The sequence below is a fragment of the Miniopterus schreibersii genome, assembly GCF_964146895.1.
Source record: "Miniopterus schreibersii genome assembly, chromosome: 2".
Lineage (NCBI taxonomy): Eukaryota > Metazoa > Chordata > Mammalia > Chiroptera > Miniopteridae > Miniopterus > Miniopterus schreibersii.
Genome location: NC_138102.1, coordinates 90,441,431 through 90,467,922, shown reverse-complemented (window position 1 = coordinate 90,467,922; position 26,492 = coordinate 90,441,431).

Below are 26,492 nucleotides of genomic sequence, written 5' to 3'. Positions count from 1 at the left end.
TTTCAAGTGATTTGGGAAACCTCATCCGCGTTTTTCCACATTGTCTAAGAAACAACATGAGGCTTGCAAGAGATTGAAACAATGCATCCCAAAACATATTCCACCAGTGAAAACACACGTTTCTACAAAGGCCTTGAAGAAGCAAGCAAAAGAATAGTGGCTGAGTGATCTTTGCGAGAGAAACATGCATTTCATCCTTCTGGAGTAAATTTTCAGCCTGGAATTCATATGCATTTTGTGCTGTGCAGAATGTATCTACCTGCTCGGGGGTTGTGTCATAGAAGCACCTTTCCTGCAGGAGCTTATTGCAACAGTCATCGTTTGGCTAAGTTCTTTAGGGTTGGTTTTGGAAGGTCTTTCAACTTTGGCCCAATCCCGCTTCGTACGAAATTTTTTCACACCGCTGTTTCCAAGTGTCCACAAAGAGCTGCTGCTGGAAACTGTACACATGCACATCTCCCATACTGGTGTGCTCGTTTCACTACCTGGATTTTGCTTTCCTCTTCCTTCTTTGAAATGACAAGCCTTCATTCAACATGTACACACACCTTGTAGCAGTTTCAGCTTTAAGCATGTTGGTGTTCTCAAAAGGCTGTGTAACCTGTGTATAGTGTGTCACTCTCCAGTACTGAATACACAACTTAGAGTTCCTTTCATCACAGACATGCAAACACATCTTTTTGGGGAGTCGTATTTAAGATCAGGTGGAAATGTAAGGGTTTCATCGAGAAGATGAAGTCAATCATGCTTTTGCACTCTTCAACCGATAGAAATGACTTTTTGTTGTAGCACGTCTGAATTTCACTGCAAAATGCCCTTCTTTTCTGCTTTCTTGAATGTTCTCGAAGCATTAGGTGAAAGAGCGTGTTTGATCAAGGGTGAAGCAGTGTGAGTTTTCCTAGATTTCAAGTGATTTGAGAAACATATTCCGCGTTTTTCCACATTGTCTATAAACAGCAGGAGGCTTGCAAGAGATTGAAACAATGCATCCCAAAACATATTCCACCAGTGAAAACACACATTTCTACAAAGACCTTGAAAGAGCAGGCAAAAGAATAGTGGCTGAGTGTTCTTTCAGAGAGAAACATGCATTTCATTCTTCTAGAGTGAGTTTTCAGCCTTAATTCATATGCATTTTGAACTCTGCAGAATGTAGCTACCTGCTCGGGGGTTCTGTCATAGAAGCACCTTTCCTGCAGGAGGTTATTGCAACATTCATTGTTTGGCTAATTTCTTTAGGGTTGGTTTTGGAAGGTCTTTCAACTTTGGCCAAATCCCGCTTCGTACGAAATTTTTTCACACTGCTGTTTCCAAGTGTCCACAAAGAACTGCTGCTGGAAACGGTACAGATGCACATCTCCCATACTGGTCTGCTCGTTTCACTACCTGGATTTCGGTTTCCTCCTCCTTCTTTGAAATGACAAGCCTTCATTCAGCATGCTACACACGCCTTGTAGCAGTTTCCCTTTGAAACATGTTGGTTCTCTCAAAACGCTGTGTAACCTGAGTAGAGTGTGTCACTCTCCAGCACTGAATACACAACTTAGAGCACCTTTCACCACAGACACGCAAACACATCTTTTTGGGAAAGTCCTAATTCAGGTCACTTGGAAATGTAAGGGTTTCATCGAGAACATGAAGTGAATCATGCTTTTCCACTCTGCAACAGATAGAAATGACTTTTCCTACATGCCCGTCTGAAATTCACTGCAAAATGGACCTCTTTCCTGCTTTCTTGAATGTTCTCAACGCATTAGGTGAAAGAGCGTGTTTGAGCAAGAGTGATGCAGTGTGCTTCTTCCTGGATTTCAAGTGATTTGGGAAACATAATCCGCGTTTTTCCACATTGTCTACGAAACAACATGAGGCTTGCAAGAGATTGAAACAATTCATCCCAAAACATATTCCACCAGTGAAAACACACGTTTCTACAAAGGCCTTGAAGAAGCAAGCAAAAGAATAGTGGCTGTGTGATCTTTGCGAGAGAAACATGCATTTCATCCTTCTGGAGTAAATTTTCAGCCTGGAATTCATATGCATTTTGTACTGTGCAGAATGTATCTACCTGCTCAGGGGTTGTGTCATAGAAGCACCTTTCCTGCAGGAGCTTATTGCAACAGTCATCGTTTGGCTAAGTTCTTTAGGGTTGGTTTTGGAAGGTCTTTCAACTTTGGCCCAATCCTGCTTCGTACGAAATTTTTTCACAGCGCTGTTTCCAAGTGTCCACAAAGAGCTGCTGCTGGAAACTGTGCACATGCACATCTCCCATACTGGTGTGCTCGTTTCACTACCTGGATTTTGGTTTCCTCTTCCTTCTTTGAAATGACAAGCCTTCATTCAACATGTACACACACCTTGTAGCAGTTTCAGCTTTAAGCATGTTGGTGTTCTCAAAAGGCTGTGTAACATGTGTAGAGTGTGTCACTCTCCAGTACTGAATACACAACTTAGAGTTCCTTTCCCCACAGATATGCAAACACATCTTTTTGGGGGAGTCCTATTTAAGATCAGGTGGAAATGTAAGGGTTTCATCGTGAAGATGAAGTCAATCATGCTTTTGCACTCTGCAACCGATAGAAATGAATTTTGTAGAATCACCTCTGAATTTCACTGCAAAATGCCCTTCTTTTCTGCTTTCTTGAATGTTCTCGAAGCATTAGGTGAAAGATCGTGTTTAATCAAGGGTGAAGCAGTGTGAGTTTTCCTAGATTTCAAGTGATTTGAGAAACATATTCCGCGTTTTTCCACATTGTCTATAAACAGCAGGAGGCTTGCAAGAGATTGAAACAATGCATCCCAAAACATATTCCACCAGTGAAAACACACATTTCTACAAAGACCTTGAAAGAGCAGGCAAAAGAATAGTGGCTGAGTGTTCTTTCAGAGAGAAACATGCATTTCATTCTTCTAGAGTGAGTTTTCAGCCTGGAATTCATATGCATTTTGAACTCTGCAGAATGTAGCTACCTGCTCGGGGGTTCTGTCATAGAAGCACATTTCCTGCAGGAGCTTATTGCAACATTCATTGTTTGGCTAATTTCTTTAGGGTTGGTTTTGGAAGGTCTTTCAACTTTGGCCAAATTCCGCTTCGTACGATTTTCTTTCACACTGCTGTTTCCAAGTGTCCACAAAGAGCTGCTGCTGGAAACGGTACACATGCACATCTCCCATACTGGTGTGCTCGTTTCACTACCTGGATTTCGGTTTCCTCCTCCTTCTTTGAAATGACAAGCCTTCATTCAGCATGCTACACACGCCTTGTAGCAGTTTCCGGTTTAAACATGTTGGTGCTCTCAAAACGCTGTGTAACCTGAGTAGAGTGTGTCACTCTCCAGCACTGAATACACAACTTAGAGCTCCTTTCGCCACAGACACGCAAACACATCTTTTTGGGAAAGTCCTAATTCAGGTCACTTGGAAATGTAAGGGTTTCATCGAGAACATGAAGTGAATCATGCTTTTCCACTCTGCAACAGATAGAAATGATTTTTCCTACATGCCCGCCTGAAATTCACTGCAAAATGGACCTCTTTCCTGCTTTCTTGAATGTTCTCAACGCATTAGGTGAAAGACCGTGTTTGAGCAAGAGTGATGCAGTGTGCTTCTTCCTGGATTTCAAGTGATTTGGGAAACCCCATCCGCGTTTCTCCACATTGTCTTAAAAACAACATGAGGCTTGCAAGAGATTGAAACAATGCATCTCAAAACATATTCCACCAGTGAAAACACACGTTTCTACAAAGGCCTTGAAGAAGCAAGCAAAAGAATAGTGGCTGAGTGATCTTTGCGAGGAAACATGCATTTCATCCTTCTGGAGTAAATTTGCAGCCTGGAATTCATCTGCATTTTGTACTGTGCAGAATGTATCTACCTGCTCGGGGGTTGTGTCATAGAAGCACCTTTCCTGCAGGAGCTTATTGCAACAGTCATCGTTTGGCTAAGTTCTTTAGGGTTGGTTTTGGAAGGTCTTTCAACTTTGGCCCAATCGCGCTTCGTACGAAATTTTTTCCAGGGCTGTTTCCAAGTGTCCACAAAGAGCTGCTGCTGGAAACTGTACACATGCACATCTCCCATACTGGTGTGCTCGTTTCACTACCTGGAATTTGGTTTCCTCTTCCTTCTTTGAAATGACAAGCCTTCATTCAACATGTACACACACCTTGTAGCAGTTTCAGCTTTAAGCATGTTGGTGTTCTCAAAAGGCTGTGTAACCTGTGTAGAGTGTGTCACTCTCCAGTACTGAATACACAACTTAGAGTTCCTTTCATCACAGTCATGCAAACACATCTTTTTGGGGGAGTCCTATTTAAGATCAGGTGGAAATGTAAGGGTTTCATCGACAAGATGAAGTCAATCATGCTTTTCACTCTGCAACGGATAGAAATGACTTTTTGTAGAAGCCCTTCTGAATTTCACTGCAAAATGCCCTTCTTTTCTTCTTTCTTGACTGTTCTCGAAGCATTAGGTGAAAGAGCGTGTTTGAATAAGGGTGAAGCAGTGTGAATTTTCCTAGATTTCAAGTGATTTGAGAAACATATTCCGCGTTTTTCCACATTGTCTATAAACAGCAGGAGGCTTGCAAGAGATTGAAACAATGCATCCCAAAACATATTCCACCAGTGAAAACACACATTTCTACAAAGACCTTGAAAGAGCAGGCAAAAGAATAGTGGCTGAGTGTTCTTTCAGAGAGAAACATGCATTTCATTCTTCTAGAGTGAGTTTTCAGCCTGGAATTCATATGCATTTTGAACTCTGCAGAATGTAGCTACCTGCTCGGGGGTTCTGTCAGAGAAGCACCTTTCCTGCAGGAGCTTATTGCAACATTCATTGTTTGGCTAATTTCTTTAGGGTGGGTTTTGGAAGGTCTTTCAACTTTGGCCAAATCCCGCTTCGTACGAAATTTTTTCACACTGCTGTTTCCAAGTGTCCACAAAGAACTGCTGCTGGAAACGGTACACATGCACATCTCCCATACTGGTGTGCTCGTTTCACTACCTGGATTTCGGTTTCCTCCTCCTTCTTTGAAATGACAAGCCTTCATTCAGCATGCTACACACGCCTTGTAGCAGTTTCAGTTTTAAACATGTTGGTGCTCTCAAAACGCTGTGTAACCTGAGTAGAGTGAGTCACTCTCCAGCACTGAATACACAACTTAGAGCTCCTTTCGCCACAGACACGCAAACACATCTTTTTGGGAAAGTCCTAATTCAGGTCACTTGGAAATGTAAGGGTTTCATCGAGAACATGAAGTGAATCATGCTTTTCCACTCTGCAACAGATAGAAATGACTTTTCCTACATGCCCGTCTGAAATTCACTGCAAAATGGACCTCTTATCTGCTTTCTTGAATGTTCTCAACGCATTAGGAGAAAGAGCGTGTTTGAGCAAGAGTGATGCAGTGTGCTTCTTCCTGGGTTTCAAGTGATTTGGGAAACCTCATCCGCGTTTTTCCACATTGTCTAAGAAACAGCATGAGGCTTGCAAGAGATTGAAACAATGCACCCCTAAACATATTCCACCAGTGAAAACACACGTTTCTATAAAGGCCTTGAAGAAGCAAGCAAAAGAATAGTGGCTGAGTGATCTTTGCGAGAGAAACATGCATTTCATCCTTGTGGAGTAAATTTTCAGCCTGGAATTCATATGCATTTTGTATGTGCAGAATGTATCTACCTGCTCGGGGGTTGTGTCATAGAAGCACCTTTCCTGCAGGAGCTTATTGCAACACTCATCGTTTGGCTAAGTTCTTAAGGGTTGGTTTTGGAAGGTCTTTCAACTTTGGCCCAATCCCGCTTCGTACGAAATTTTTTCACAGCGCTGTTTCCAAGAGTCCACAAAGAGCTGCTGCTGGAAACTGTGCACATGCACATCTCCCATACTGGTGTGCTCGTTTCACTACCTGGATTTTGGTTTCCTCTTCCTTCTTTGAAATGACAAGCCTTCATTCAACATGCTGCAAACACCTTGTAGCAGTTTCAGCTTTAAGCATGTTGGTGTTCTCAAAAGGCTGTGTAACCTGTGTAGAGTGTGTCACTCTCCAGTACTGAATACACAACTTAGAGTTCCTTTCATCACAGACATGCAGACACATCTTTTTGGGTAGTCCTATTTAAGATCAGGTGGAAATGTAAGGGTTTCATCGAGAAGATGAAGTCAATCATGCTTTTGCACTTTGCAACCGATAGAAATGACTTTTTGTAGAAGCCCTTCTGAATTTCACTGCAAAATGCCCTTCTTTTCTGCTTTCTTGAATGTTCTCGAAGCATTAGGTGAAAGAGCGTGTTTGTGCAAGGGTGAAGCAGTGTGAGTTTTCCTGGATTTCAAGTGATTTGAGAAACATATTCCGCGTTTTTCCACAGTGTCTATAAAGAGCAGGAGGCTTGCAAGAGATTGAAACAATGCATCCCAAAACATATTCCACCAGTGAAAACACACGTTTCTACAAAGACCTTGAAAGAGCAGGCAAAAGAATAGTGGCTGAGTGTTCTTTCAGAGAGAAACATGCATTTCATTCTTCTAGAGTGAGTTTTCAGCCTGGAATTCATATGCATTTTGAACTCTGCAGAATATAGCTACCTGCTCGGGGGTTCTGTCATAGAAGCACCTTTCCTGCAGGAGCTTATTGCAACATTTATTGTTTGGCTAAGTTCTTTAGGGTTGGTTTTGGAAGGTCTTTCAACTTTGGCCAAATCCCGCTTCGTACGAAATTTTTTCACAGCGCTGTTTCCAAGAGTCCACAAAGAGCTGCTGCTGGAAACTGTACACATGCACATCTCCCATACTGGTGTGCTCGTTTCACTACCTGGATTTTGGTTTCCTCTTCTTTCTTTGAAATGACAAGCCTTCATTCAGCATGTACACACACCTTGTAGCAGTTTCAGCTTTAAGCATGTTGGTGTTCTCAAAACGCTGTGTAACCTGTGTAGAGTGTGTCACTCTCCAGTACTGAATACACAACTTAGAGCTCCTTTCCACACAGACATGCAGACACGTCTCTTTGGGAAAGTCCTATTTAAGATCACTTGGAAATGTAAGGGATTCATCGAGAACATGAAGTCAATCATGCTTTTCCACTCTGTAAAAGATAGAAGTGACTTTTTGTACATGCCCGTCTGAAATTCACTGCAAAATGGACTTCTTATCTGCTTTCTTGAAAGTTCTCAACGCATTAGGAGAAAGAGCATGTTTGTGCAAGGGTGAAGCAGTGTGAGTTTTCCTGGATTTCAAGTTATTTGGGAACATAATACGCGTTTTTCCACATTGTCTAAGAAACAGCAGGAGGCTTGCAAGAGATTGAAACAATGCATCCCATAACATGATCCACCAGTGAAAACACACGTTTCTACAAAGACCTTGAGGGCGCAAGCAAAAGAATAGTGGCTGAGTATTCTTTCAGAGAGAAACATGCATTTCATTCTTCTGGAGTGAGTTTTCAGCCTGGAATTCATATGCATTTTGTACTGTGCAGAATGTAGCTACCTGCTCGGGGGTTCTATCATAGAAGCACCTTTCGTGCAGGAGCTTATTGCAACATTCATTGTTTGGCTAAGTTCTTTAGGGTTGGTTTTGGAAGGTCTTTCAACTTTGGCCAAACCCCGCTTCGTACGATATTTTTTCACACTGCTGCTTCCAAGTGTCCACAAAGAGCTGCTGCTGGAAACTGTACACATGCACATAACCCATACTGGTGTGCTCGTTTCACTACCTGGATTTTGGTTTCCTCTTCCTTCTTTGAAACGACAAGCCTTCATTCAGCATGCTGCACACAACTTGTAGCAGTTACAGTTTTAAGCATGTTGGTGTTCTCAAAATGCTGTGTAACATCTGTAGAGTGTGTCACTCTCCAGCACTGAATACCCAACTTAGAGATCCTTTCGCCATAGACACGCAAACACGTGTTTTTGGGAAAGTACTAATTCAGGTCACTTGGAAATGTAAGGGTTTCATTGAGAACATGAAGTGAATCATGCTTTTCCACTCTGCAACAGATAGAAATGACTTTTCCTGCATGCCCGTCTGAAATTCACTGCAAAATGGACTTCTTTTCTGCTTTCTTGAATCTTCTCAACGCATCAGGTGAAAGAGCGTTTTGAGCAAGAGTGATGCAGTGTGCTTCCTCCTGGATTTCAAGTGATTTGGGAAACATAATCCGCGTTTTTCCACATTGTCTAAGAAACAAAGTGGGGATTGAAGGGATTGAAACAATGCATCCCAAAACATATTCCACCAGTGAAAACACACGTCTCTAAACAGACCTTGAAGGAGCAAGCAAAAGAATAGTGGCTGAATGATCTTTCAGAGAGAAACATGCATTTCATCCTTCTGGAGTAAATTTTCTGCCAGGAATTCATATGCATTTCGTACTGTGCAGAATGTAGCTACCTGCTCGGGGGTTGTGTCATAGAAGCACCTTTCCTGCAGGAGCTATTACAACATTCATTGTTTGGCTAAGTTCTTTAGGGTTGGTTTTGGAAGGTCTTTCAACTTTGGCCAAATCCCGCTTCGTACGAAATTTTTTCACAGCGCTGTTTCCAAGAGTCCACAAAGAGCTGCTGCTGGAAACTGTACACATGCACATCTCCCATACTGGTGTGCTCGTTTCACTACCTGGATTTTGGTTTCCTCTTCTTTCTTTGAAATGACAAGCCTTCATTCAACATGTACACACACCTTGTAGCAGTTTCAGCTTTAAGCATGTTGGTGTTCTCAAAACGCTGTGTAACCTGTGTAGAGTGTGTCACTCTCCAGTACTGAATACACAACTTAGAGCTCCTTTCCACACAGACATGCAGACACATCTCTTTTTGAAAGTCCTATTTAAGATCACTTGGAAATGTAAGGGTTTCATCGAGAACATGAAGTCAATGATGCTTTTCCACTCTGTAAAAGATAGAAGTGACTTTTTGTACATGCCCGTCTGAAATTCACTGCAAAATGGACTTCTTATCTGCTTTCTTGAATGTTCTCAATGCATTAGGAGAAAGAGCGTGTTTGTGCAAGGGTGAAGCAGTGTGAGTTTTCCTGGGTTTCAAGTTATTTGGGAAACATAATACGCGTTTTTCCACAGTGTCTAAGAAACAGCAGGAGGCTTGCAAGAGATTGAAACAATGCATCCCATAACATGATCCACCAGTGAAAACACACGTTTCTACAAAGACCTTGAGGGCGCAAGCAAAAGAATAGTGGCTGAGTGTTCTTTCAGAGAGAAACATGCATTTCATTCTTCTGGAGTGAGTTTTCAGCCTGGAATTCATATGCATTTTGTACTGTGCAGAATGTAGCTACCTGCTCGGGGGTTCTGTCTAGAAGCACCTTTCGTGCAGGAGCTTATTGCAACATTCATTGTTTGGCTAAGTTCTTTAGGGTTGGTTTTGGAAGGTCTTTCAACTTTGGCCAAACCCCGCTTCGTACGATATTTTTTCACACTGCTGTTTCCAAGTGTACACAAAGAGCTGCTGCTGGAAACTGTACACATGCACATAACCCATACTGGTGTGCTCGTTTCACTACCTGGATTTTGGTTTCCTCTTCCTTCTTTGAAATGACAAGCCTTCATTCAGCATGCTGCACTCAACTTGTAGCAGTTACAGTTTTAAGCATGTGGGTGTTCTCAAAACGCTGTGTAACCTGTGTAGAGTGTGTCACTCTCCAGTACTGAATACACAACTTAGAGCTCCTTTCCACACAGACATGCAGACACATCTCTTTGGGAAAGTCCTATTTAAGATCACTTGGAAATGTAAGGGTTTCATCGAGAACATGAAGTCAATCATGCTTTTCCACTCTGTAAAAGATAGAAGTGACTTTTTGTACATGCCCGTCTGAAATTCACTGCAAAATGGACTTCTTATCTGCTTTCTTGAAAGATCTCAACGCATTAGGAGAAAGAGCATATTTGTGCAAGGGTGAAGCAGTGTGAGTTTTCCTGGATTTCAAGTTATTTGGGAACATAATACGCGTTTTTCCACATTGTCTAAGAAACAGCAGGAGGCTTGCAAGAGATTGAAACAATGCATCCCATAACATGATCCACCAGTGAAAACACACGTTTCTACAAAGACCTTGAGGGCGCAAGCAAAAGAATAGTGGCTGAGTGTTCTTTCAGAGAGAAACATGCATTTCATTCTTCTGGAGTGAGTTTTCAGCCTGGAATTCATATGCATTTTGTACTGTGCAGAATGTAGCTACCTGCTCGGGGGTTCTATCATAGAAGCACCTTTCGTGCAGGAGCTTATTGCAACATTCATTGTTTGGCTAAGTTCTTTAGGGTTGGTTTTGGAAGGTCTTTCAACTTTGGCCAAACCCCGCTTCGTACGATATTTTTTCACACTGCTGCTTCCAAGTGTCCACAAAGAGCTGCTGCTGGAAACTGTACACATGCACATAACCCATACTGGTGTGCTCGTTTCACTACCTGGATTTTGGTTTCCTCTTCCTTCTTTGAAACGACAAGCCTTCATTCAGCATGCTGCACACAACTTGTAGCAGTTACAGTTTTAAGCATGTTGGTGTTCTCAAAATGCTGTGTAACATCTGTAGAGTGTGTCACTCTCCAGCACTGAATACCCAACTTAGAGATCCTTTCGCCATAGACACGCAAACACGTGTTTTTGGGAAAGTACTAATTCAGGTCACTTGGAAATGTAAGGGTTTCATTGAGAACATGAAGTGAATCATGCTTTTCCACTCTGCAACAGATAGAAATGACTTTTCTACATGCCCGTCTGAAATTCACTGCAAAATGGACTTCTTTTCTGCTTTCTTGAATCTTCTCCACGCATCAGGTGAAAGAGCGTTTTGAGCAAGAGTGATGCAGTGTGCTTCCTCCTGGATTTCAAGTGATTTGGGAAACATAATCCGCGTTTTTCCACATTGTCTAAGAAACAAAGTGGGGATTGAAGGGATTGAAACAATGCATCCCAAAACATATTCCACCAGTGAAAACACACGTCTCTAAACAGACCTTGAAGGAGCAAGCATAAGAATAGTGGCTGAATGATCTTTCAGAGAGAAACATGCATTTCATCCTTCTGGAGTAAATTTTCTGCCAGGAATTCATATGCATTTCGTACTGTGCAGAATGTAGCTACCTGCTCGGGGGTTGTGTCATAGAAGCACCTTTCCTGCAGGAGCTATTACAACATTCATTGTTTGCCTAAGTTCTTTAGGGTTGGTTTTGGAAGGTCTTTCAACTTTGGCCAAATCCCGCTTCGTACGAAATTTTTTCACAGCGCTGTTTCCAAGAGTCCACAAAGAGCTGCTGCTGGAAACTGTACACATGCACATCTCCCATACTGGTGTGCTCGTTTCACTACCTGGATTTCGGTTTCCTCCTCCTTCTTTGAAATGACAAGCCTTCATTCAGCATGCTACACACACCTTGTAGCAGTTTCAGTTTTAAACATGTTGGTGCTCTCAAAACGCTGTGTAACCTGAGTAGAGTGTGTCACTCTCCAGCACTGAATACACAACGTAGAGCTCCTTTCGCCACAGACACGCAAACACATCTTTTTGGGAAAGTCCTAATTCAGGTCACTTGGAAATGTAAGGGTTTCTTCGAGAACATGAAGTGAACCATGCGTTTCCACTCTGCAACAGATAGAAATGACTTTTCCTACAAGCCCGTCTGAAATTCACTGCAAAATGGAACTCTTTCCGCTTTCTTGAATGTTCTCAACGCATTAGGTGAAAGAGCGTGTTTGAGCAAGAGTGATGCAGTGTGCTTCTTCCTGGATTTCAAGTGATTTGGGAAACCTCATACGCGTTTTTCCACATTGTCCAAGAAACAACATGAGGCTTGCAAGAGATTGAAACAATGAATCCCAAAACATATTCCACCAGTGAAACCACACGTTTCTACAAAGGCCTTGAAGAAGCAAGCAAAAGAATAGTGGCTGAGTGATCTTTCCGAGAGAAACATGCATTTCATCCTTCTGGAGTAAATTTTCAGCCTGGAATTCATATGCATTTTGTACTGTGCAGAATGTATCTACCTGCTCGGGGGTTGTGTCATAGAAGCAGCTTTCCTGCAGGAGCTTATTGCAACAGTCATCGTTTGGCTAAGTTCTTTAGGGTTGGTTTTGGAAGGTCTTTCAACTTTGGCCAAATCCCGCTTCGTACGAAATTTTTTCACACTGCTGTTTCCAAGTGTCCACAAAGAGCTGCTGCTGGAAACGGTACACATGCACATCTCCCATACGGGTGTGCTCGTTTCACTACCTGGATTTCGGTTTCCTCCTCCTTCTTTGAAATGAGAAGCCTTCATTTAGCATGCTACAGACGCCTTGTAGCAGTTTCAGTTTTAAACATGTTGGTGCTCTCAAAACGCTGTGTAACCTGAGTAGAGTGTGTCACTCTCCAGCACTGAATACAGAACTTAGAGCTCCTTTCGCCACAGACACGCAAACACATCTTTTTGGGAAAGTCCTAATTCAGGTCACTTGGAAATATAAGGGTTTCATCGAGAACATGAAGTGAATCATGCTTTTCCACTCTGCAACAGATAGAAATGACTTTTCCTACATGCCCGTCTGAAATTCACTACAAAATGGACCTCTTTTCTGCTTTCTTGAATGTTCTCAATGCATTAGGTGAAAGAGCGTGTTTGAGCAAGAGTGATGCAGTGTGCTTCTTCCTGGATTTCAAGTGATTTGGGTAACCTCATTCGCGTTTTTGCACATTGTCTAAGAAACAACATGAGGCTGTCAAGAGATTGAAACAATGCATCCCAAAACATATTCCACCATTGAAAACACACGTTTCTACAAAGGCCTTGAAGAAGCATGCAAAAGAATAGTGGCTGAGTGATCTTTCTGAGAGAAACATGCATTTCATCTTTCTGGAGTAAATTTTCAGCCTGGAATTCATATGCATTTTGTACTGTGCAGAATGTATCTACCTGCTCGGGGGTTGTGTCATAGAAGCACCTTTCCTGCAGGAGCTTATTGCAACGGTCATCGTTTGGCTAAGTTCTTTAGGGTTGGTTTTGGAAGGTCTTTCAACTTTGGCCCATTCCTGCTTCGTATGAAATTTTTTCACAGCGTTGTTTCCAAGATTCCACAAAGAGCTACTGCTGAAAACTGTGCACATGCACATCTCCCATACTGGTGTGCTCGTTTCACTACCTGGATTTTGGTTTCCTCTTCCTTCTTTGAAATGACAAGCCTTCATTCAACATGTACACACACCTTGTAGCAGTTCCAGCTTTAAGCATGTTGGTGTTCTCAAAAGGCTGTGTAACCTGTGTAGAGTGTGTCACTCTCCAGTACTGAATACACAACTTAGAGTTCCTTTCACCACAGACATGCAAACACATCTTTTTGGGGGAGTCCTCCTTAAGATCAGGTGGAAATGTAAGGGATTCATCGAGAAGATGAAGTCAATCATGCTTTTGCACTTTGCAACCGATAGAAATGACTTTTTGTAGAAGCCCGTCTGAATTTCACTGCAAAATGCCCTTCTTTTCTGCTTTCTTGAATGTTCTCGAAGCATTAGGTGAAAGAGCGTGTTTGAACAAGGGTGAAGCAGTGTGAGTTTTCCTAGATTTCAAGTGATTTGAGAAACATATTCCGCGTTTTTCCACATTGTCTATAAACAGCAGGAGGCTTGCAAGAGATTGAAACAATGCATCCCAAAACATATTCCACCAGTGAAAACACACATTTCTACAAAGACCTTGAAAGAGCAGGCAAAAGAATAGTGGCTGAGTGTTCTTTCAGAGAGAAACATGCATTTCATTCTTCTAGAGTGAGTTTTCAGCCGGGAATTCATATGCATTTTGAACTGTGCAGAATGTAGCTACCTGCTCAGGGGTTCTGTCATAGAAGCACCTTTCCTGCAGGAGCTTATTGCAACACTCATTGTTTGGCTAATTTCTTTAGGGTTGGTTTTGGAAGGTCTTTCAACTTTGGCCAAATCCCGCTTCGTACGAAATTTTTTCACACTGCTGTTTCCAAGTGTCCACAAAGAGCTGCTGCTGGAAACGGTACACATGCACATCTCCCATACTGGTGTGCTCGTTTCACTACCTGGAAATCGGTTTCCTCCTCCTTCTTTGAAATGACAAGCCTTCATTCAGCATGCTACACACACTTTGTAGCAGTTTCAGTTTTAAACATGTTGGTGCTCTCAAAACGCTGTGTAACCTGAGTAGAGTGTGTCACTCTCCAGCACTGAATACACAACATAGAGCTCCTTTCGCCACAGACACGCAAACACAACTTTTTGGGAAAGTCCTAATTCAGGTCACTTGGAAATGTAAGGGTTTCATCGAGAACATGAAGTGAATCATGCTTTTCCACTCTGCAACAGATAGAAATGACTTTTCCTACATGTCCGTCTGAAATTCACTGCAAAATGGACCTCTTTTCTGCTTTCTTGAATGTTCTCAACGCATTAGGTGAAAGAGCGTGTTTGAGCAAGAGTGATGCAGTGTGCTTCTTCCTGGAGTTCCAGTGATTTGGGAAACCTCATCCGCGTTTTTCCACATTGTCTAAGAAACAACATGAGGCTTGCAAGAGATTGAAACAATGCATCCCAAAACATATTCCACCAGTGAAAACACACATTTCTACAAAGACCTTGAAAGAGCAGGGAAAAGAATAGTGGCTGAGTTTTCTTTCAGAGAGAAACATGCATTACATTCTTCTAGAGTGAGTTTTCAGCCTGTAATTCATATGCATTTTGAACTCTGCAGAATGTAGCTACCTGCTCGGGGGTTGTGTCATAGAAGCACCTTTTCTGCAGGAGCTTATTGCAACATTCATTGTTTGGCTAATTTCTTTAGGCTTGGTTTTGGAAGGTCTTTCAACTTTGGACAAATCCCGCTTCGTACGAAATTTTTTCACACTGCTGTTTCCAAGTGTCCAAAAATTACTGCTGCTGGAAACGGTACACATGCACATCTCCCATACTGGTCTGCTCGTTTCACTACCTGGATTTCGGTTTCCTCCTCCTTCCTTGAAATGACAAGCCTTCATTCAGCATGCTACACACGCCTTGTAGCAGTGTCAGTTTTAAACATGTTGGTGCTCTCAAAACGCTGTGTAACCTGAGTAGAGTGTGTCGCTCTCCAGCACTGAATACACAACTTAGAGCTCCTTTCGCCACAGACACGCAAACACATCTTTTTGGGAAAGTCCTAATTCAGGTCACTTGGAAATGTAAGGGTTTCATCGAGAACATGAAGTGAATCATGCTTTTCCACTCTGCAACAGATAGAAATGACTTTTCTTACATGCCCGTCTGAAATTCACTGCAAAATGGACCTCTTTCCTGCTTTCTTGAATGTTCTCAACGCATTAGGTGAAAGAGCGTGTTTGAGCAAGAGTGAGGCAGTGTGCTTCTTCCTGGATTACAAGTGATTTGGGAAACCTCATCCGCGTTTTTCCACATTGTCTAAGAAACAACATGAGGCTTGCAAGAGATTGAAACAATGCATCCCAAAACATATTCCACCAGTGAAAACACACGTTTCTACAAAGGCCTTGGAGAAGCAAGCAAAAGAATAGTGGCTGAGTGATCTTTGCGAGAGAAACATGCATTTCATCCTTCTGGAGTAAATTTTCAGCCTGGAATTCATATGCATTTTGTACTGTGCAGAATGTATCTACCTGCTCGGGGGTTGTGTCATAGAAGCACCTTTCCTGCAGGAGCTTATTGCAACAGTCATCATTTGGCTAAGTTCTTTAGGGTTGGTTTTGGAAGGTCTTTCAACTTTGGCCAAATCCCGCTTCGTACGAAATTTTTTCACAGCGCTGTTTCCAAGTGTCCACAAAGAGCTGCTGCTGGAAACTGTACACATGCACATCTCCCATACTGGTGTGCTCGTTTCACTACCTGGATTTTGGTTTCCTCTTCCTTCTTTGAAATGACAAGCCTTCATTCAACATGTACAAACACCTTGTAGCAGTTTCAGCTTTAACCATGTTGGTGTTCTCAAAGGGCTGTGTAACCTGTCTAGGGTGTGTCACTCTGCAGTACTGAATACACAACTTAGAGTTCCTTTCATCACAGACATGCAAACACATCTTTTTGGGGGAGTCCTATTTAAGATCAGGTGGAAATGTAAGGGTTTCATCGAGAAGATGAAGTCAATCATGCTTTTGCACTCTGCAACAGATAGAAATGACTTTTTGTAGTAGCACGTCTGAATTTCACTGCAAAATGCCCTTCTTTTCTGCTTTCTTGAATGTTCTCGAAGCATTAGGTGAAAGAGCGTGTTTGATCAAGGGTGAAGCAGTGTGAGTTTTCCTAGATTTCAAGTGATTTGAGAAACATATTCCGCGTTTTTCCACATTGTCTATAAACAGCAGGAGGCTTGCAAGAGATTGAAACAATGCATCCCAAAACATATTCCACCAGTGAAAACACACATTTCTACAAAGACCTTGAAAGAGCAGGCAAAAGAATAGTGGCTAAGTGTTCTTTCAGAGAGAAACATGCATTTCATTCTTCTAGAGTGAGTTTTCAGCCTGGAATTCATATGCATTTTGAACTCTGCAGAATGTAGCTACCTGCTCGGGGGTTCTGTCAGAGAAGCACCTTTCCTGCAGGAGCTTATTGCAACATTCATTGTTTGGCTAATTTCTTTAAGGTTGGTTTTGGAAGGTCTTTCAACTTTGGCCAAATCCCGCTTCTTACGAAATTTTTTCACACTGCTGTTTCCAAGTGTCCACAAAGAACTGCTGCTGAAACGGTACACATGCACATCTCCCATACTGGTCTGCTCGTTTCACTACCTGGATTTCGGTTTCATCCTCCTACTTTGAAATGACAAGCCTTCATTCAGCATGCTACACACGCCTTGTAGCAGTTTCAGTTTTAAACATGTTGGTGCTCTCAAAACTCTGTGTAACCTGAGTAGAGTGTGTCACTCTCCAGCACTGAATACACAACTTAGAGCTCCTTTCGCCACAGACACGCAAACACATCTTTTTGGGAAAGTCCTAATTCAGGTCACTTGGAAATGTAAGGGTTTCATCGAGAACATGAAGTGAATCATGCTTTTCCACTCTGCAAAAGATAGAAATGACTTTTCCTACATGCCCGTCTGAAATTCACTGCAAAATGGACCTCTTTCCTGCTTTCTTGAATGTTCTCAACGCATTAGGTGAAAGAGCGTGTTTGAGCAAGAGTGAGGCAGTGTGCTTCTTCCTGGATTTCAAGTGATTTGGGAAACCTCATCCGCGTTTTTCCACATTGTCTAAGAAACAACATGAGGCTTGCAAGAGATTGAAACAATGCATCCCAAAACATATTCCACCAGTGAAAACACACGTTTCTACAAAGGCCTTGGAGAAGCAAGCAAAAGAATAGTGGCTGAGTGATCTTTCCGAGAGAAACATGCATTTCATCCTTCTGGAGTAAATTTTCAGCCTGGAATTCATATGCATTTTGTACTGTGCAGAATGTATCTACCTGCTCGGGGGTTGTGTCATAGATGCACCTTTCCTGCAGGAGCTTATTGCAACAGTCATCGTTTGGCTAAGTTCTTTAGGGTTGGTTTTGGAAGGTCTTTCAACTTTGGCCCAATCCCGCTTCGTACGAAATTTTTTCACAGCGCTGTTTCCAACTGTCCACAAAGAGCTGCTGCTGGAAACTGTACACATGCACATCTCCCATACTGGTGTGCTCGTTTCACTACCTGGATTTTGGTTTCCTCTTCCTTCTTTGAAATGACAAGCCTTCATTCAACATGTACATACACCTTATAGCAGTGTCAGCTTTAAGCATGTTGGTGTTCTCAAAATGCTGTGTAACATGTGTAGAGTGTGTCACTCTCCAGTACTGAATACACAACTTAGAGTTCCTTTCACCACAGACATGCAAACACATCTTTTTGGGGGAGTCCTCTTTAAGATCAGGTGGAAATGTAAGGGTTTCATCGAGAAGATGAAGTCAATCATGCTTTTGCGCTCTGCAACCGATAGAAATGACTTTTTGTAGAAGCCCGTCTGAATTTCACTGCAAAATGCCCTTCTTTTCTGCTTTCTTGAATGTTCTCGAAGCATTAGGTGAAAGAGCGTGTTTAAAACAAGGGTGAAGCAGTGTGAGATTTCCTAGATTTCAAGTGATTTGAGAAACATATTCCGCGTTTTTCCACATTGTCTATAAACAGCAGGAGGCTTGCAAGAGATTGAAACAATGCATCCCAAAACATATTCCACCAGTGAAAACACACATTTCTACAAAGACCTTGAAAGAGCAGGCAAAAGAATAGTGGCTGAGTGTTCTTTCAGAGAGAAACATGCATTTCATTCTTCTAGAGTGAGTTTTCAGCCTGGAATTCATATGCATTTTGAACTGTGCAGAATGTAGCTACCTGCTCGGGGGTTGTGTCATAGAACCACCTTTCCTGCAGGAGCTTTTTGCAACATTCATTGTTTGGCTAATTTCTTTAGGGTTGCTTCTGGAAGGTCTTTCAACTTTGGCCAAATCCCGCTTCGTACAAAATTTTTTCACACTGCTGTTTCCACGTGTCCAAAAAGAGCTGCTGCTGGAAACTGTACACATGCACATCTCCCATACTGGTGTGCTCGTTTCACTACCTGGATTTCGGTTTCCTCCTCCTTCTTTGAAATGACAAGCCTTGATTCAGCATGCTACACACGGCTTGTAGCAGTTTCCGTTTTAAACATGTTGGTGCTCTCAAAACGCTGTGTAACCTGAGTAGAGTGTGTCACTCTCCAGCACTGAATACACAACTTAGAGCTCCTTTCGCCACAGACACGCAAACACATCTTTTTGGGAAAGTCCTAATTCAGGTCACTTGGAAATGTAAGGGTTTCATCGAGAACATGAAGTGAATCATGCTTTTCCACTCTGCAACAGATAGAAATGACTTTTCCTACATGCCCGCCTGAAATTCACTGCAAAATGGACCTCTTTCCTGCTTTCTTGAATGTTCTCAACGCATTAGGTGAAAGAGCGTGTTTGAGCAAGAGTGATGCAGTGTGCTTCTTCCTGGATTTCAAGTGATTTGGGAAACCCCATCCGCGTTTCTCCACATTGTCTTAAAAACAACATGAGGCTTGCAAGAGATTGAAACAATGCATCCCAAAACATATTCCACCAGTGAAAACACACGTTTCTACAAAGTCCTTGAAGAAGCAAGCAAAAGAATAGTGGCTGAGTGATATTTGCGAGAGAAACATGCATTTCATCCCTCTGGAGTAAATTTTCAGCCTGGAATTCATATGCATTTTGTACTGTGCAGAATGTATCTACCTGCTCAGGGGTTGTGTCATAGAAGCACCTTTCCTGCAGGAGCTTATTGCAACAGTCATCGTTTGGCTAAGTTCTTTAGGGTTGGTTTTGGAAGGTCTTTCAACTTTGGCCCAATCCCGCTTCGTACGAAATTTTTTCACAGCGCTGTTTCCAAGAGTCCACAAAGAGCTGCTGCTGGAAACTGTGCACATGCACATCTCCCATACTGGTGTGCTCGTTTCACTACCTGGATTTTGGTTTCCTCTTCCTTCTTTGAAATGACAAGCCTTCATTCAACATGTACACACACCTTGTAGCAGTTTCAGCTTTAAGCATGTTGGTGTTCTCAAAAGGCTGTGTAACCTGTGTAGAGTGTGTCACTCTCCAGTACTGAATACACAACTTAGAGTTCCTTTCATCACAGACATGCAAACACATCTTTTTGGGTAGTCCTATTTAAGATCAGGTGGAAATGTAAGGGTTTCATCGAGAAGATGAAGTCAATCATGCTTTTGCACTTTGCAACCGAGAGAAATGACTTTTTGTAGAAGCCCTTCTGAATTTCACTGCAAAATGCCCTTCTTTTCTGCTTTCTTGACTGTTCTCGAAGCATTAGGTGAAAGAGCGTGTTTGAACAAGGGTGAAGCAGTGTGAGTTTTCCTAGATTTCAAGTGATTTGAGAAACATATTTCGCGTTTTTCCACATTGTCTATAAAGAGCAGGAGGCTTGCAAGAGATTGAAACAATGCATCCCAAAACATATTCCACCAGTGAAAACACACATTTCTACAAAGACCTTGAAAGAGCAGGCAAAAGAATAGTGGCTGAGTGTTCTTTCAGAGAGAAACATGCATTTCATTCTTCTAGAGTGAGTTTTCAACCTGGAATTCATATGCATTTTGTACTGTGCCTAATGTATCTACCTGCTCGGGGGTTGTGTCATAGAAGCACCTTTCCTGCAGGAGCTTATTGCAACAGTCATCGTTTGGCTAAGTTCTTTAGGGTTGGTTTTGGAAGGTCTTTCAACTTTGGCCCATTCCCGCTTCGTACGAAATTTTTTCACAGCGCTGTTTCCAAGTGTCCACAAAGAGCTGCTGCTGGAAACTGTGCACATGCACATCTCCCATACTGGTGTGCTCGTTTCACTACCTGGATTTTGGTTTCCTCTTCCTTCTTTGAAATGACAAGCCTTCATTCAACATGTACACACACCTTGTAGCAGTTTCAGCTTTAAGCATGTTGGTGTTCTCAAAAGTCTGTGTAACATGTGTAGAGTGTGTCACTCTCCAGTACTGAATACACAACTTAGAGTTCCTTTCCCCACAGACATGCAAACACATCTTTTTGGGGGAGTCCTATTTAAGATCAGGTGGAAATGTAAGGGTTTCATCGAGAAGATGAAGTCAATCATGCTTTTGCACTCTGCAACCGATAGAAATGAATTTTGTAGAATCACCTCTGAATTTCACTGCAAAATGCCCTTCTTTTCTGCTTTCTTGAATGTTCTCGAAGCATTAGGTGAAAGAGCGTGTTTCATCAAGGGTGAAGCAGTGTGAGTTTTCCTAGATTTCAAGTGATTTGAGAAACATATTCCGCGTTTTTCCACATTGTCTATAAACAGCAGGAGGCTTGCAAGAGATTGAAACAATGCATCCCAAAACATATTCCACCAGTGAAAACACACATTTCTACAAAGACCTTGAAAGAGCAGGCAAAAGAATAGTGGCTGAGTGTTCTTTCAGAGCGAAACATGCATTTCATTCTTCTAGAGTGAGTTTTCAGCCTGGAATTCATATGCATTTTGAACTCTGCAGAATGTAGCTACCTGCTCGGGGGTTCTGTGATAGAAGCACCTTTCCTGCAGGAGCTTATTGCAACATTCATTGTTTGGCTAATTTCTTTAGGGTTGGTTTTGGAAGGTCTTTCAACTTTGGCCAAATCCCGCTTCGTACGATTTTTTTTCACACTGCTGTTTCCAAGTGTCCACAAAGAGCTGCTGCTGGAAACGGTACACATGCACATCTCCCATACTGGTGTGCTCGTTTCACTACCTGGATTTCGGTTTCCTCCTCCTTCTTTGAAATGACAAGCCTTCATTCAGCATGCTACACACGCCTTGTAGCAGTTTCCGTTTTAAACATGTTGGTGCTCTCAAAACGCTGTGTAACCTGAGTAGAGTGTGTCACTCTCCAGCACTGAATACACAACTTAGAGCTCCTTTCGCCACAGACACGCAAACACATCTTTTTGGGAAAGTCCTAATTCAGGTCACTTGGAAATGTAAGGGTTTCATCGAGAACATGAAGTGAATCATGCTTTTCCACTCTGCAACAGATAGAAATGACTTTTCCTACATGCCCGCCTGAAATTCACTGCAAAATGGACCTCTTTCCTGCTTTCTTGAATGTTCTCAACGCATTAGGTGAAAGAGCGTGTTTGAGCAAGAGTGATGCAGTGTGCTTCTTCCTGGATTTCAAGTGATTTGGGAAACCCCATCCGCGTTTCTCCATATTGTCTTAAAAACAACATGAGGCTTGCAAGAGATTGAAACAATGCATCCCAAAACATATTCCACCAGTGAAAACACACGTTTCTACAAAGTCCTTGAAGAAGCAAGCAAAAGAATAGTGGCTGAGTGATATTTGCGAGAGAAACATGCATTTCATCCCTCTGGAGTAAATTTTCAGCCTGGAATTCATCTGCATTTTGTACTGTGCAGAATGTATCTACCTGCTCGGGGGTTGTGTCATAGAAGCACCTTTCCTGCAGGAGCTTATTGCAACAGTCATCGTTTGGCTAAGTTCTTTAGGGTTGGTTTTGGAAGGTCTTTCAACTTTGGCCCAATCCCGCTTCGTACGAAATTTTTTCACAGCGCTGTTTCCAAGTGTCCACAAAGAGCTGCTGCTGGAAACTGTACACATGCACATCTCCCATACTGGTGTGCTCGTTTCACTACCTGGATTTTGGTTTCCTCTTCCTTCTTTGAAATGACAAGCCTTCATTCAACATGTACAAACACCTTGTAGCAGTTTCAGCTTTAACCATGTTGGTGTTCTCAAAGGACTGTGTAACCTGTCTAGGGTGTGTCACTCTCCAGTACTGAATACACAACTTAGAGTTCCTTTCATCACAGACATGCAAACACATCTTTTTGAGGGAGTCCTATTTAAGATCAGGTGGAAATGTAAGGGTTTCATCGAGAAGATGAAGTCAATCATGCTTTTGCACTCTGCAACAGATAGAAATGACTTTTTGTAGTAGCACGTCTGAATTTCACTGCAAAATGCCCTTCTTTTCTGCTTTCTTGAATGTTCTCGAAGCATTAGGTAAAAGAGCGTGTTTGATCAAGGGTGAAGCAGTGTGAGTTTTCCTAGATTTCAAGTGATTTGAGAAACATATTCCGCGTTTTTCCACATTGTCTATAAACAGCAGGAGGCTTGCAAGAGATTGAAACAATGCATCCCAAAACCTATTCCACCAGTGAAAACACACATTTCTACAAAGACCTTGAAAGAGCAGGCAAAAGAATAGTGGCTGAGTGTTCTTTCAGAGAGAAACATGCATTTCATTCTTCTAGAGTGAGGTTTCAGCCTGGAATTCATATGCATTTTGAACTCTGCAGAATGTAGCTACCTGCTCGGGGGTTCTGTCAGAGAAGCACCTTTCCTGCAGGAGCTTATTGCAACATTCATTGTTTGGCTAATTTCTTTAGGGTTGGTTTTGGAAGGTCTTTCAACTTTGGCCAAATCCCGCTTCGTACGAAATTTTTTCACACTGCTGTTTCCAAGTGTCCACAAAGAACTGCTGTTGGAAACGGTACACATGCACATCTCCCATACTGGTGTGCTCGTTTCACTACCTGGATTTCGGTTTCCTCCTCCTACTTTGAAATGACAAGCCTTCATTCAGCATGCTACACACGCCTTGTAGCAGTTTCAGTTTTAAACATGTTGGTGCTCTCAAAACGCTGTGTAACCTGAGTAGAGTGAGTCACTCTCCAGCACTGAATACACAACTTAGAGCTCCTTTCGCCACCGACACGCAAACACATCTTTTTGGGAAAGTCCTAATTCAGGTCACTTGGAAATGTAAGGGTTTCATCGAGAACATGAAGTGAATCATGCTTTTCCACTCTGCAAAAGATAGAAATGACTTTTCCTACATGCCCGTCTGAAATTCACTGCAAAATGGACCTCTTTCCTGCTTTCTTGAATGTTCTCAACGCATTAGGTGAAAGAGCGTGTTTGAGCAAGAGTGAGGCAGTGTGCTTCTTCCTGGATTTCAAGTGATTTGGGAAACCTCATCCGCGTTTTTCCACATTGTCTAAGAAACAACATGAGGCTTGCAAGAGATTGAAACAATGCATCCCAAAACATATTCCACCAGTGAAAACACACGTTTCTACAAAGGCCTTGGAGAAGCAAGCAAAAGAATAGTGGCTGAGTGATCTTTCCGAGAGAAACATGCATTTCATCCTTCTGGAGTAAATTTTCAGCCTGGAATTCATATGCATTTTGTACTGTGCAGAATGTATCTACCTGCTCGGGGGTTGTGTCATAGATGCACCTTTCCTGCAGGAGCTTATTGCAACAGTCATCGTTTGGCTAAGTTCTTTAGGGTTGGTTTTGGAAGGTCTTTCAACTTTGGCCCAATCCCGCTTCGTACGAAATTTTTTCACAGCGCTGTTTCCAACTGTCCACAAAGAGCTGCTGCTGGAAACTGTACACATGCACATCTCCCATACTGGTGTGCTCGTTTCACTACCTGGATTTTGGTTTCCTCTTCCTTCTTTGAAATGACAAGCCTTCATTCAACATGTACACACACCTTATAGCAGTGTCAGCTTTAAGCATGTTGGTGTTCTCAAAATGCTGTGTAACATGTGTAGAGTGTGTCACTCTCCAGTACTGAATACACAACTTAGAGTTCCTTTCACCACAGACATGCAAACACATCTTTTTGGGGGAGTCCTCTTTAAGATCAGGTGGAAATGTAAGGGTTTCATCGAGAAGATGAAGTCAATCATGCTTTTGCGCTCTGCAACCGATAGAAATGACTTTTTGTAGAAGCCCGTCTGAATTTCACTGCAAAATGCCCTTCTTTTCTGCTTTCTTGAATGTTCTCGAAGCATTAGGTGAAAGAGCGTGTTTAAAACAAGGGTGAAGCAGTGTGAGATTTCCTAGATTTCAAGTGATTTGAGAAACATATTCCGCGTTTTTCCACATTGTCTATAAACAGCAGGAGGCTTGCAAGAGATTGAAACAATGCATCCCAAAACATATTCCACCAGTGAAAACACACATTTCTACAAAGACCTTGAAAGAGCAGGCAAAAGAATAGTGGCTGAGTGTTCTTTCAGAGAGAAACATGCATTTCATTCTTCTAGAGTGAGTTTTCAGCCTGGAATTCATATGCATTTTGAACTGTGCAGAATGTAGCTACCTGCTCGGGGGTTGTGTCATAGAACCACCTTTCCTGCAGGAGCTTTTTGCAACATTCATTGTTTGGCTAATTTCTTTAGGGTTGCTTCTGGAAGGTCTTTCAACTTTGGCCAAATCCCGCTTCGTACAAAATTTTTTCACACTGCTGTTTCCACGTGTCCAAAAAGAGCTGCTGCTGGAAACTGTACACATGCACATCTCCCATACTGGTGTGCTCGTTTCACTACCTGGATTTCGGTTTCCTCCTCCTTCTTTGAAATGACAAGCCTTCATTCAGCATGCTACACACGCCCAGTAGCAGTTTCCGTTTTAAACATGTTGGTGCTCTCAAAACGCTGTGTAACCTGAGTAGAGTGTGTCACTCTCCAGCACTGAATACACAACTTAGAGCTCCTTTCGCCACAGACACGCAAACACATCTTTTTGGGAAAGTCCTAATTCAGGTCACTTGGAAATGTAAGGGTTTCATCGAGAACATGAAGTGAATCATGCTTTTCCACTCTGCAACAGATAGAAATGACTTTTCCTACATGCCCGCCTGAAATTCACTGCAAAATGGACCTCTTTCCTGCTTTCTTGAATGTTCTCAACGCATTAGGTGAAAGAGCGTGTTTGAGCAAGAGTGATGCAGTGTGCTTCTTCCTGGATTTCAAGTGATTTGGGAAACCCCATCCGCGTTTCTCCACATTGTCTTAAAAACAACATGAGGCTTGCAAGAGATTGAAACAATGCATCCCAAAACATATTCCACCAGTGAAAACACACGTTTCTACAAAGTCCTTGAAGAAGCAAGCAAAAGAATAGTGGCTGAGTGATATTTGCGAGAGAAACATGCATTTCATCCCTCTGGAGTAAATTTTCAGCCTGGAATTCATATGCATTTTGTACTGTGCAGAATGTATCTACCTGCTCGGGGGTTGTGTCATAGAAGCACCTTTCCTGCAGGAGCTTATTGCAACAGTCATCGTTTGGCTAAGTTCTTTAGGGTTGGTTTTGGAAGGTCTTTCAACTTTGGCCCAATCCCGCTTCGTACGAAATTTTTTCACAGCGCTGTTTCCAACTGTCCACAAAGAGCTGCTGCTGGAAACTGTACACATGCACATCTCCCATACTGGTGTGCTCGTTTCACTACCTGGATTTTGGTTTCCTCTTCCTTCTTTGAAATGACAAGCCTTCATTCAACATGTACACACACCTTATAGCAGTGTCAGCTTTAAGCATGTTGGTGTTCTCAAAATGCTGTGTAACATGTGTAGAGTGTGTCACTCTCCAGTACTGAATACACAACTTAGAGTTCCTTTCACCACAGACATGCAAACACATCTTTTTGGGGGAGTCCTCTTTAAGATCAGGTGGAAATGTAAGGGTTTCATCGAGAAGATGAAGTCAATCATGCTTTTGCGCTCTGCAACCGATAGAAATGACTTTTTGTAGAAGCCCGTCTGAATTTCACTGCAAAATGCCCTTCTTTTCTGCTTTCTTGAATGTTCTCGAAGCATTAGGTGAAAGAGCGTGTTTAAAACAAGGGTGAAGCAGTGTGAGATTTCCTAGATTTCAAGTGATTTGAGAAACATATTCCGCGTTTTTCCACATTGTCTATAAACAGCAGGAGGCTTGCAAGAGATTGAAACAATGCATCCCAAAACATATTCCACCAGTGAAAACACACATTTCTACAAAGACCTTGAAAGAGCAGGCAAAAGAATAGTGGCTGAGTGTTCTTTCAGAGAGAAACATGCATTTCATTCTTCTAGAGTGAGTTTTCAGCCTGGAATTCATATGCATTTTGAACTGTGCAGAATGTAGCTACCTGCTCGGGGGTTGTGTCATAGAACCACCTTT